Source organism: Strix uralensis, chromosome 4, assembly GCF_047716275.1.
Source record: "Strix uralensis isolate ZFMK-TIS-50842 chromosome 4, bStrUra1, whole genome shotgun sequence".
NCBI lineage: Eukaryota > Metazoa > Chordata > Aves > Strigiformes > Strigidae > Strix > Strix uralensis.
In genome coordinates this window covers 84,625,224-84,636,922 of record NC_133975.1, presented here as the reverse complement: position 1 = coordinate 84,636,922, position 11,699 = coordinate 84,625,224, and the positions used below count along the sequence as shown (strand labels likewise).

Genomic DNA, 11,699 nt, shown 5'->3' with positions numbered 1-11,699 from the left:
TCATGGTATAGTGGTGAAGAGATAGTAGAAGAAAAGGGGGTGAAAGAGGGGTGTTAGGAGTATGTGCAGCTCCCTCAACTTTTCCAAGAGACTCTGTTGGCCATTAATGTAATAATCATGTGGAAAATGTAAGAGCTTTAAAGGCATCTTGATGGAGAAGAGAACAAAATCCAAGATCATTCTTTCTTTTGACTGAGATAAAGTTCAGGTCAACCTTCACCAGTAATTATTCTTGAGAATAAGATCGCATAAAATCAGTGAAGACATTGCAAATTTTTTGATTTTATTAAAACTAGCTGAGAAGTTCAGTACAATGGAGGGTTGTACTGCAGACAAATGAGAGCTGCAAAAAAAGGTTTGTATATTGAGTCCTCAAGCTTGAAAAATAACTTTGGAACAAGGGAACTCTTGGATGAGATGTACAGTGGGCATATACCTGGGGAGAACAGCAGTGGCATAGTGACTCTGGGTTCCAGCATCTGTAGATAGCCTATCACACCTCTTCACTGTTCCACTTGACAGTGCAACATTACATCAGACTGGAATCATAGAAAGCTATGGCTGAAAGTGATGTTGAGAAATCACTTAATTCTAGCTTTAGCACTGTGTTGGGTGGAAGAATTTGTTCAGAGATTGGTTTGTTGCTTTATGCCTTAAAACATGAAGGTGCATGCTTACTAGGATTTTATTTTAGTGGTCTTAATTTAACGCAATCCATTTAGCCATTGAGAAGAATATGACCTCTGTAAGGCAGATAGAGCTGAATGGGGTGTGTAGCAGCTCCTAAATCATCACAGTTTGCAACCCAGTGCATTAGGCCATTGCCAATTTTAGATTACTTTAACATGCCAGATTGTGAACTGTGGCAATTCAGGAGTTGCTACATTCAGCCATCCATGCAGCAGGCTCCGGGAGGAATAACATAAACTGCTTCAGAAATTCCAGTTTAGTCCTGGACCTCACATGGATTAGCAGTGAGTCACAGAGTACTTCCACAGCAGGCAGAGCTAGTACTTTGGTAGTTACTGGTCCCCTTGTAGGACCACTTCAGAAGATTCATATGAAATTCTGTGATTCTGTGAAAACTTTTACTGATAAGTACAGGGTCACAGCCATTTTCCTCCACCTGTTAAAAGCAGTGCTTAATTCTTTAAAAGAGTGCTTATATGTATTTTTCATCCTTTTTTTTTTGTATTTTTTTTAAACTAAACGACATCAGCAAACAAGGATTTGGAAATGCAGATGGACCAGAATCTCAATTTGCCATTGTTATTTTTGGTTTTAAGACTGATCTCTTTTTATTTGTACAAATATAGGACTGAATATGAGCAACTCCTAACATAATTGTTCTCCTAATCTCAGTGCTCCCAGTCTGTCTCATGAAAATCAGTGACAGGTACAGTCTAGTGTTCATCACCTGGGCTACAAATTGTATGTACTTTTTTTCGAATTCACATTTAAAGTAAAACAAGATGTTTTGTACTAAGAAAGGCCAACACTAACGAGTGCTTTAGAGACACAAAGGGGGCATACAAGACCTTAGCTGAAATAAATTTAATTGGTTCATGGTGACCTTTGTAGCTGTCTTCATGTTGTAAACATCTGCTTCAGTCCGGTTCATCTTAAATTTAGACCATCCCCACTTCTAGTCTTACCTATCATGGAGAAGTTTTGGTGTTTTTAATGACAATGTGAAAACTGTTTAAATATTTTTTTGTTTTGCCAATCTTGTGATGAGGGTTTAGGTTGGGGAGTTTTGTTTCAATATCTTGTAGTTACTGCTGATTGTGGTTTCTGATACGTATCTTGCAGCTCCTTTACTTATCCCTACTCTACTCACCACTCAAAAAAAGAAGTGTAGTAAACTAGATTTCTGAAGCTTACCCAGTCAACTAAGGCCAACTGGAGGAGTTTCAATAAGGCCAAATGCCAGGTGCTGCACTTGGGCCACAACAACCCCCAGCAGCGCTACAGGCTTGGGGAGGAGTGGCTGGAGAGCTGCCAGTCAGAGAGGGACCTGGGGGTGTTGATTGACAGCCGGCTGAACATGAGCCAGCAGTGTGCCCAGGTGGCCAAGAAGGCCAATGGCATCCTGGCTTGTATCAGCAATAGGGTGGCCAGCAGGGACAGGGAAGGGATCTTGCCCCAGTAGTCGGCACTGGTGAGGCCACCCCTCTATGACTGTGTTCAGTTTTGGGCCCCTCACTCCAAAAAGGCCATTGAATGACTCAAGCGTGTCCAGAGAAGGGCAATGAAGCTGGTGCAGGGTCTGGAGCACAGGTCTGATAGGGAGTGGCTGAGGGAACTGGGAGGGTTAGTCTGGAGAAGAGGAGGCTGAGAGGAGACCTCATCGCCCTCTACAACTCCCTGAAAGGAGGGTGCAGAGAGCGGGGATGAGTCTCTTGACCCAAGGAACAAGCGTCAGAACAAGAGGGAATGGCCTCAAGCTGCACCAGGGCAGGGTTAGACTGGCTCTTAGGAAGTATTTCTTTGCAGAAGGGGTTGTTGGGCGTTGGAATGGGCTGCCCAGGGAGGTGGTGGAGTCCCCGTCCCTGGAGGGGTTGAAGAGTCGGGTTGACCCAGCGCTGAGGGATCTGGTGGAGTTGGGAATGGTCAATGTGAGGTTCATGGTTGGACTGGAGGATCTTCAAGGGCTTTTCCAACCAAGATGATTCTGGATTCTGGATTCTGTGAAATATGCTATGATTACTGGGGCCAGTTAATTGACACACTAAAACTGCCTGACTTATAGCTTAAGTCTGCTGTGCAGGTGTTTGCAAACTCCAGTGGAGGTTGTTTCCTGCTGCCCTTCATGCCTCCTCAGGACACTGGTGACACTGGCAGGACATTCTTCGGGCACATAATGTATCTATGCATTCTTCTTCACTACGCTCCATCCAGTCCTCTTGTAGTATAAGGTGGACCTTGGGCAGAACTTTCTGTGGTGATTGCTAGCTTGTGATAGAGCTATTAAGTAAATTAAAAAAAAAAAAAAAAGACAACAGTGTGGGAAAGTTGGAACTATATAATTTTTCCTCACCAGAGAACTGGTTCAGGCTTTCATGCATATATATATGTACGCACAAATGATACACAGATCAAGATGAAAACCTTCACTTCAAAAAATAGATGTCAATAACAGAACATGCAGAAGAAACAGGCTAATTGTCCTGGTTTAGCCAGGATAGGGTTAAGTTTCCTCAGCAGTGGGGGGGGAGCTCTAGCCAGGTTATTCATATATCATGCGGACGTCACATCCTGGCGCCGAAGCGAGATGGGTTGGTTAACACGTGTGTTATGCCATCACGCTTCTCACTGCTGTATTGGTAGATATTTTGCTCTGTTCATTGTTATTACTGTTACTGTTATTGTTATTGTTATTGTTGTTGTTTGCTGCATTGCTGTTGCACTGTTGTATTAAACCTCTCCTTATCTCAGCCCGGGGCTTTGTATTTCACTCCCTTTGTGGGGGAGGGGCAGCGGCCACGTGGTCTCAGACCCTGGCAGGAACTAAACCACCACACTAATGAAGAAAGGATGGTGGAGGAACATGGTATAGTTAAGAGAAGAATGGGTAACCTGTAGCTCAGGGGCCCAACACAGCCAAAGGATGGCTTCACTTCATCCATTTTATGTTAAACATTTTAAGTGTTTATGGATCACGTCTGTGCTGGGTTTGAGTGGTGGAGTTTTTGATAGTGGAGGAGGGGCTACAGTGGTGGTCCCTGTGAGAAGCTTCTCAGAGCTCCCCCAGCTCCAAGTCAGACCTGCCTCTGGCCAAGGACGAGCCAATTAGCAATGGTGGCTGTGCCTCTGCGATAATATATTTAAGAAGGGGAACCTGAGGGGGTTGGGGACTTTCAGGAGGTGTTGCGAGAAGGACACCTGTGGAAACACCGAGGTCAGTGGAAGGAAGGAGGAAGAGGGGGAGGTGCACCAGAGTAGAGACCCCCCCTGTATCCCATGGTGAGACGGCAGGGCTGCCCTCCCTGACACCCATGGGAATCACTGGAGGAGCAGAGATTTACCTGCGTCCTGGGGAGGACCCCTGGACTCTGTGGGAAGAAGCAGCCCCCGCTGTTGTAGCTTGGAGCTGGCAAGACTGCAACACGTGGAGGTGACCCACGCCGGAGTATCTCGAGAAGAATGTATCCCATGAGAGGGATGCCCCATGAAGCAGAGGGAAGAATGCAGAATAGTGCTTCCCCTCACCTTGGAGGAAGAAGTGGTGGACTGACTGCATCCCCATCCCCTGCCCCTGCACCACTGGGGTGGAGGAGGTAGAGACATCAGGAACAAAGTTGAGTGGGGGAAGAAGGGAAGGGTGAGGGGAAGGTGTTTTTAAGATATGGTAAAGCTTCTCACTGTCCCATTCTGTCTGTTGAGTGTCGTTTTTAGTGTTTTGAATTAAAGTGATGTCCTTTTTTGTTCCCCTAAGGAGCCTGTCTTTTGCTTGTGACCATAATGGGTGAGTGACCCCTCCCTGCCCTTATCTCCATTCCAGAGCCTTTTGCTTCATTTTCTCCTTCCCAGCACGGGGGGAAAGGGTGAGTGAATGGCTGCGTGGTGCTTTGTTCCTGGCTGGGCCTAAACCACAACAATGTTATATGTCAGTGTACAGCCTTGCTAAATGCACTTGGATGGCCCTCAGAAAGGCAACAGTTACCCAACCCCAGTTAGATGATGTCTGTGCTAGAGTTCCAGGTTACGCAGGACTGTGTTTGGCTCTGGCCATGGTAAAGACTGCGGAATATTCAGACCACTGGCAGGAAAGCTGCAGTGAGTTCCTTGGAGCTCTTCTTGACCAGTGTAATTGATAAGCTGAATGAAATGGTTTGTTTTCCAAAGGTATTCCAGAAAGATTGAATTTCACCATAATATTTCTGGCTAGCTCTTATCCCAGCCTAAATCTGATGGAAGTCTAGTTCAGTGTACTTTGCTGTTTAATGTCAGAAGAGAGGAGACATCCTGCAGTTTGATGTATGCAGAAGAAATGTCTGCATAACTTTTAAACCTGAGAACATCAGAAGTCGTGACCTGGTTCTGTGCTGGTTCTGTGAGCTCAAAATGCGATAGTGCCTCTGTGCAATGGGACCTTTTAGAAGTGGCAAGATTTTAGTCTGAGGATTTAGGGCATTCTAGTAGTGGTCACAACGTACTGCTAATGGGGAGATCTCTAGTGGTTCCTTGGGCTTCTGAGGCGCTCTATTTTCAGACCTGCATTGCTTGTTCATGCGAGCAATAGCTGCATGAAGAGCTGTGTTCAATAGCTATGAAGGAGATGTGTTGGGGCTTTTTTAAGACACACATCCCCCGAAACTTAAATGATTTTCAAATATGTGGCTTTTTGTTTAGGGTGATGGACATTTATGCCTTTGTATAGCAAATAATGTAAACAAAAGAGCAGATCTACACTGCTGTTACTACCTCCTCTCTGTCCTGACTAGCTCCCTGATGCTGCAGATGCCTCAGCTGCTGCTGCTGGTAAGTGCTACAGAAGCCTATTCAGCTTCCCTTTGCAGTCTGCCCTGTCCCCTGATTCACCAGGAGATACGGTTAGCTGTGGCTGCAGATTAGACTTTTCTCTTCTCTCCCTCCCCCTGCGAGACCTCTGTGTGCTTTGACGTCATGTGTGCTCCTTTCAGTTGCCATAGCAGCCCCATTCCCCAAGCTCCCTGCCTGTCTCCTCTGGTAGGTTCCACAATGGTACAGCCAGCATCACGCTGCACAATGGTTTCCAGGCAGTGAAAGAGCGTGATTCAGCAAGCCACTCTTTTTTTCCTCTCTTTTATTTCATTATTATCAGATATTTTGCCTCCCCTTTTTCTGTTCTGCTCTATCCTCTCCCCCAGGCTTTTATTTAATTCTTTAACGGAAAACAGTGATTTACCTCGAATCCAACTGCCCATCTTTTTATTTTTTATTATTGTTATAAATAGCCCATCTTTTCCTCGGCTCTGTTTGGAATGTGATTTTAAAAATACCACCTAAAGTCGCAGTTTGGGGGAAAGGTTTCTGGACGAGGAGAATAGCTCGCAAGCACGGAATGGTAGGTGGTTGACGCTAATATTCTATGACTAACTGCTTTTGCAGGGTGGGGTGATGAATATTGATTGTTGTTTAAAAAAAAAAAAATGGGAGAGAGAGACAGGTTAATGAAGTAAACTGCTAACCAAACAAGAAGGCTGCAGCTGTACATTTTGTGGCCAGAGAACCACCGTTTTCCTGTGTTTGCTGTGCATGAGCTTTTCTGTTTGGGCACTTTAGGTGACCAGTGGTTGTGAGAGCAGTGCAGAGGCACATCATGGACAGGAGTGTGATAGTGCTTTACCAGCTGGCTCATGTAAACAGTAGTTTATACTCAGCCTCATCACCTCTAACACTGCTTGGGGGCTTTTGGGGGAAGGAGGTGTCTTGGCTTGCTATTCAGTAGAAATGAGTGCATTACTTAGGTTATATAGTCCATACAGAGCCATATAATATTTGAATTTATAACAGTAAAGAAGAGAGAATAATAGTAAACTAGAAGATCCAGAGGACAGAGGTCTTGGCCTTTTGCAAAGTGGTTGAATGCCAAAAAAAGAAAAAACTGTGTATGGGGAGAAGTGAGTGTTTTTGATAAACTGTGTTGGATGTGGAGATGGGAGTTGTTTATAAGAAAGTGGTCTTTTAAGGTAATCATCACTCTTCTGCATCACTCTCAGATGCAAGTGAACAACTTGGCCCATTGGGTCTTCCAGAACCACCAAGAGCTTTTAGGAGAAGTGTTTACAGGGCGCTACAGCCAGTTATTTTGCAAAAGAGAATTAACAATCTGTAGATACTGCAGTGAAATCAATGTTGCTTTGCAGGGAAATCCTCTGGCAGAAAAGCTACAGGAAGAAATGTTGGTTTTGTTTTTTACTGCAGAGAGGTCTTATCAGAAATAATACAAATTTGACTTGGATAATTAAGTGTTACAGCATTGTTTAATAAGCAGGCGGTGCTTCCAGTGAACCATGATGGGCATGTTTCACACCATTCATGTACTGAGTGACTGTAAGCTTGTTTACATGGGCTCTTTTTGCTGCATAGCTTCATGATATCCTCAATGCAGCCTTCCCCTCCTCTGACATGTTCACTGTGAGTTTTGCCAGAGATTTGTTTAAAGGTAGACCAACACTATATGAAAATACAGATTTTGAAGAAAATGATGGCATAGAGTAGAAATTTTTTTAGGAGGAAAATGCAAATGAGTATATTGTAGATGATCAGGAGAAGCCCGAAATCAGCTTGCTGGAGGACACAATGCTTCTCATGCAAGGCCAGCTTCAGAAAAAGAGAAAGGTTAAGATAGCATAGGATGCTGTTGGTACTGCACAGGACTGTTTGTCTTTACCCACATACAAGCTGTCTTTGGTTCCTGTGCCTTGGGGAAAGTGGAGTGCACCAAACCTCTGATATTTTAACCCTCTTTCAGAACACTGCTCTGTAGTCACTAACCAGGGACACTCTGGAGTACTATTTTCTTCTGCGGGGCTTCTGCCGTGTGCTCACTCTTCCTGCCAGGAAAGGCGTCATAGAAATACCTTTTCAACTGGTTCATATAAGGACTTTTTCTTTTAGGGTCGCAGATGTGAATGACAAAGGTGTTTTGACCTCAGCCATTAAACAATATTCTTTCTCTCTGATTCTCAGTAAACTGCACTCTTGAGCACTGCTCTCTCCTCCTGTTTAAAAATATGCGTAATTTGTCAGGGTCCTGTTGTAATTATGATTTTGTTGAGGAGTATTAAAATTACAGGGATGTTCGTAAATAGGATAAGGGCAAAAATTGCTTAATGTGAAAAATAAGTTGCCTTCAGCTGCCTGTCTGCCTGCTTGATATTTGAAAATGTACCTCTCATTTTTAGAAATCTACGTGTGCACTAAAGGGGCTTTTTATGAGCTAGACCTTGGGGATGAGCGTTTTCTTGTAGTTTTTTCTCTTTTTTTCCCCACTGTCAGTGGTTGGCATGTTTGCAGCCATTATTTAGAGATTTAATAGTACTGGATCAATAATTACAAGAAAAAATATTTCCCAGCGCTGCTACAGTACCAGATCTAGCTTGTGAAAGCAAAGGGAGAGCTATAAAAATTTCCTTACCACGGTACTGGAGACTGTCATAAAGCTCACTTGTAGTTTGCAGTCCGCTGCAAAACTCATGCAATTTAAGGGAGAGCTAAAGCAGGCCCAAAGGAGGAGGGTTTTAGCATTGATTTGGCAGATGACACAGTAATTTTATTAAGATTTGGAAGGCAGAAAAGCTGCATTTAGAGAAAGGCCCCTAGCTTTAAAATTGGTTATCACTTAAACTGTTGTTCAGTAGAAGCTACCCGGTTCTTTGGACAATTCCTGAATAACAGAAAATATCACCAGCTTGTTGATAAATTTTCAAAACAAAGAAAGTTTTTAATTTTTCTTTTAATGTCAAGCATTATAGCCCCTCCCATTCCACTGGTTGCATTTTGAGCTTATAATATCACTACTAGAAATCATGACCTAAAAGCATAGTGATTGCAATATTACCACAGCTGCTGCTCTGTTGTGTCATCAGGAGAAAAGGAGAGAGACTTCACTAGACCACAATACTGAATATAAATATAACCTGTCTTCCAATGCTGATATTCTGCTACCCGTTTCTATGATTCTTGCATGCTTACTGTTTTGAAGGCCACTTGCAAGAAAAATTAACCCTCATAAAAGGGCACCTGTTAAAAGAAAAAAATGCTGCATTTGCTGTTATTTATTTATTTATTTATTTATTGCAGCACCATCTATGGAGGCAAACATAAGAAAAAAACTCTTTCACAGAAAAAAAAATTATACTCCAAGTAACCATCTAAAACTGATGGTCTAAAAATGAAAGCAACATACAACTTTAATTAGTGTGAAATACCAGGTGTTAGGGCTATGTTACCTTACTCTTACGTTGTGATAGTGAAATTAAAGTATAGATCAAAAGCAGTACAGGGGATGGGACAGAATTTAATGGCCCCCTGTCCACTGTTTGCAAAAGTTACACAGCTTTCCTTGAGTTGCTATACTGTGTTTTAGCCTGATAGTCGTAGCTTTTTTAGCAAGATTTAGAATCAGTCTTGGTGAGTTGTTAGAAGAAAAAGACAGGAAATTAAAGTCCTTATACTTTCCAGTCTTGTTTGTTTGTTATATGGTGAGATTTTTAATAAAGGATTTGGTACATGAACTCACTAGTGGCAGTAGAATGTTCTCATCAGCTTCATCTCTACAGAATGGATGTGAAGTCATGAGCTTTTATGTATCCTTAGGTTATCCCAGACTATGCCTGGAGCATAGGACAGAGTCAGAGCCCTTGTTACAGCAAGAAAAAGAAAAAGCAGCTGTTGTATTTTTAGGCTTCCAAGTTTTTCTTCTGCCCAAGTTAAGAAAGAAGTTGATGACCGCATGAGTGCAGTCTCTTGTTCCCATCACAGCAGTGACATGGGAAATTTTGGGTGTTTTAGTCTACCAGGACTGCTGTCAGCTTTTTACATTGTAATAAACAGTAAAAGTTGGAGATCCAGAAGAGCCTTCCAGTCAAGTCAATAGCTGCTTCACCAGGATTCTACACTAAGAGGTCAGACAAGCCAGGAAATTGGGAACTACTATTTGAAGTGGGATTTCAGGGTGCCTGAGTATGTGCAACTCTTGCCGCAGTTCAGTGAAGTATAGAGGGCCCTCTCTGGTTAAGCAGTTGCTTTCTCATAAGGATTTTTAATCTTCTATACTTAGTACAAAGTTTTAGTCCTCTTCTGAGCTATTTGAAAATATGTTGTGAAACAGTGGTAAGAAAATGTTGCCCAACCCTTCTGCTTAATATTAGTCACCTAATTTTGTTCAGTGGTTAGACACCGGAGTGGTACATGCTTGATTGTTCCTCCTCTCATTCACTGTCTTAATACCACAACATTTGCTTTTTACCACATTTCTTGAGGTTGTCTCTAAGTTTCTTAATTGCAAGCACCTTGTCAGTTGAACATATTTTGTCACATGTTTTGTTGTTTGTTTTTAAGAGGATGCTAATTTGATAAACAACAGGAACTCACAGGCCTTTTATGCCTATATGTATCCTTATCACAATTTTTAAAGCTGTTCATAACGTCGCGAGTCAAATTTAATTTCAATCCCCAGGTATTAATGACTGCGTACAAATTTCAACTTGTTATAGTGAAAGTTTGTTCTCTTCCTTATTCCAAAGAAAAATGTGAAGATCTGACCTGAAAAAGATAGGATAGAAACAGAAACAATTATTTTAGAAGTTTTATGATTTTAGAGCCATCTGTTGCAATTTGAACAGTCTAGAACGTGAGTTCTTGTGCCTGCCTTGGTTTTTATCTTCTTTCTTTTTTTCTTTGGGAAAATAACTGTGACACCTCTCTCCCATTTAAACAACACTTTGTTCTGCATTATTTTCTATCTCTAGCTGTTCTTCTTCACATGCAAGAAGGAAAATTTATGGTACAGATACTACCTGTAACTGTATGCATTACGGTGCTATTGGAGGAAAATCTTAAGTCTTTGTTATACGATGTTCAAATACTGACATTCCAGGCTTTCTTTACTTTTCTTTACTTTTTCTGTGTCTATCAGACTTGAAAAATAAACCCTAAATATTTCTTCCTCTTTTTTTGTGCTTAGGGCTAGTGTTAGAAACCTGTACCAGCAGCAGGCCAGACTCAAATATCAGCTATGGCAACCCATGCATGAAGTTGATGCGTTTGAACTATTTCCTATAGATGAGACATAGCACATGCTGTGGTGAGTCAACAATGTATTATTTTATTAAATCGTACTCTTTGGCAAAAAAATGATAGTGCTTAATGCCAAAGTGCATGCTGATTTTTTTTATTATTTTATTTTATTGGGGGGGACATTAAAATTACAACTTCTAGTAATTTTTAGTGCACATGAGCGTAATGCTCTTCTTATAAATACTTTTATCAAGTGTATAATTTCTTCATTGTACAAGTAGTTATCAGATGGAGCACATTGGGAATATGGTTTTGGTAAAAGTGTGAAGATAATGAAATAATAAAAAGCAAAATCCTGCATATGCAGTGTTCTGGGCTGGATATATTCACTATTTTACACCAATTTTTGTAACTAATGTCTTGCATCTCTTTAGTTTGGGGTGGGGGAGAGAAAAGGATGTTTTACCTCTCTTTGAGATGACTGAAGAAGACTGTGAGGAATCCCGACTGAATTTTTGAACATATATCTCTTTAATCTTGGACAGGAAAATAAATTTTGAGAATAGTGATGAAAAGCAAATATCCTTTTAAAAAATACCCTGTAGCTTTAACTACGTGTAAGTCTACTAATTTTGATCCTGATAATTTCTTTAAGATGGCTTTGATGTATCTTTGGGAGATGAGGAATTGGTTTTAGATGTCCTATGTAATCACGACAGAATTATTGTGAAATCTTGTAACTCTTGAAGGTAACTAATTTTCTGTTCAAAACAAGCTTTTTTTTTTCCTTAATACTACCTAGATGTTTGTCAGCTGCAGTCACCATAACCAGCATAAACTGCAAGCAAACAGCTTTAAAAAGAAGCCACAGATACAAGTTGATCTGTCGACTTCAAGCAGATCTTGTGTGATTTGGCCTTTACCAGTGGCCAGTGTCAAACCTTATTCCTGTCGCTATTGTACAAATAAGG

At 41.7% G+C, this 11,699-nt stretch overlaps 1 protein-coding gene across 7 annotated transcripts in view; it reads left to right on the top strand.

The window, feature by feature from the left end:
- The first annotated feature begins 5,694 nt into the window (after positions 1 to 5,694).
- Positions 5,695 to 11,699, top strand: part of MAPK10 (mitogen-activated protein kinase 10) — a 189,550-nt gene continuing 183,545 nt past the window's right edge. For all 7 annotated transcript variants that reach the window (XM_074867548.1, XM_074867546.1, XM_074867541.1 and 4 more), the window contains exons 1-2: positions 5,695 to 6,049; positions 10,676 to 10,795. The gene's annotated coding sequence lies outside the window, so the exon portion shown is untranslated. The remainder of the gene's footprint in view (positions 6,050 to 10,675; positions 10,796 to 11,699) is intronic.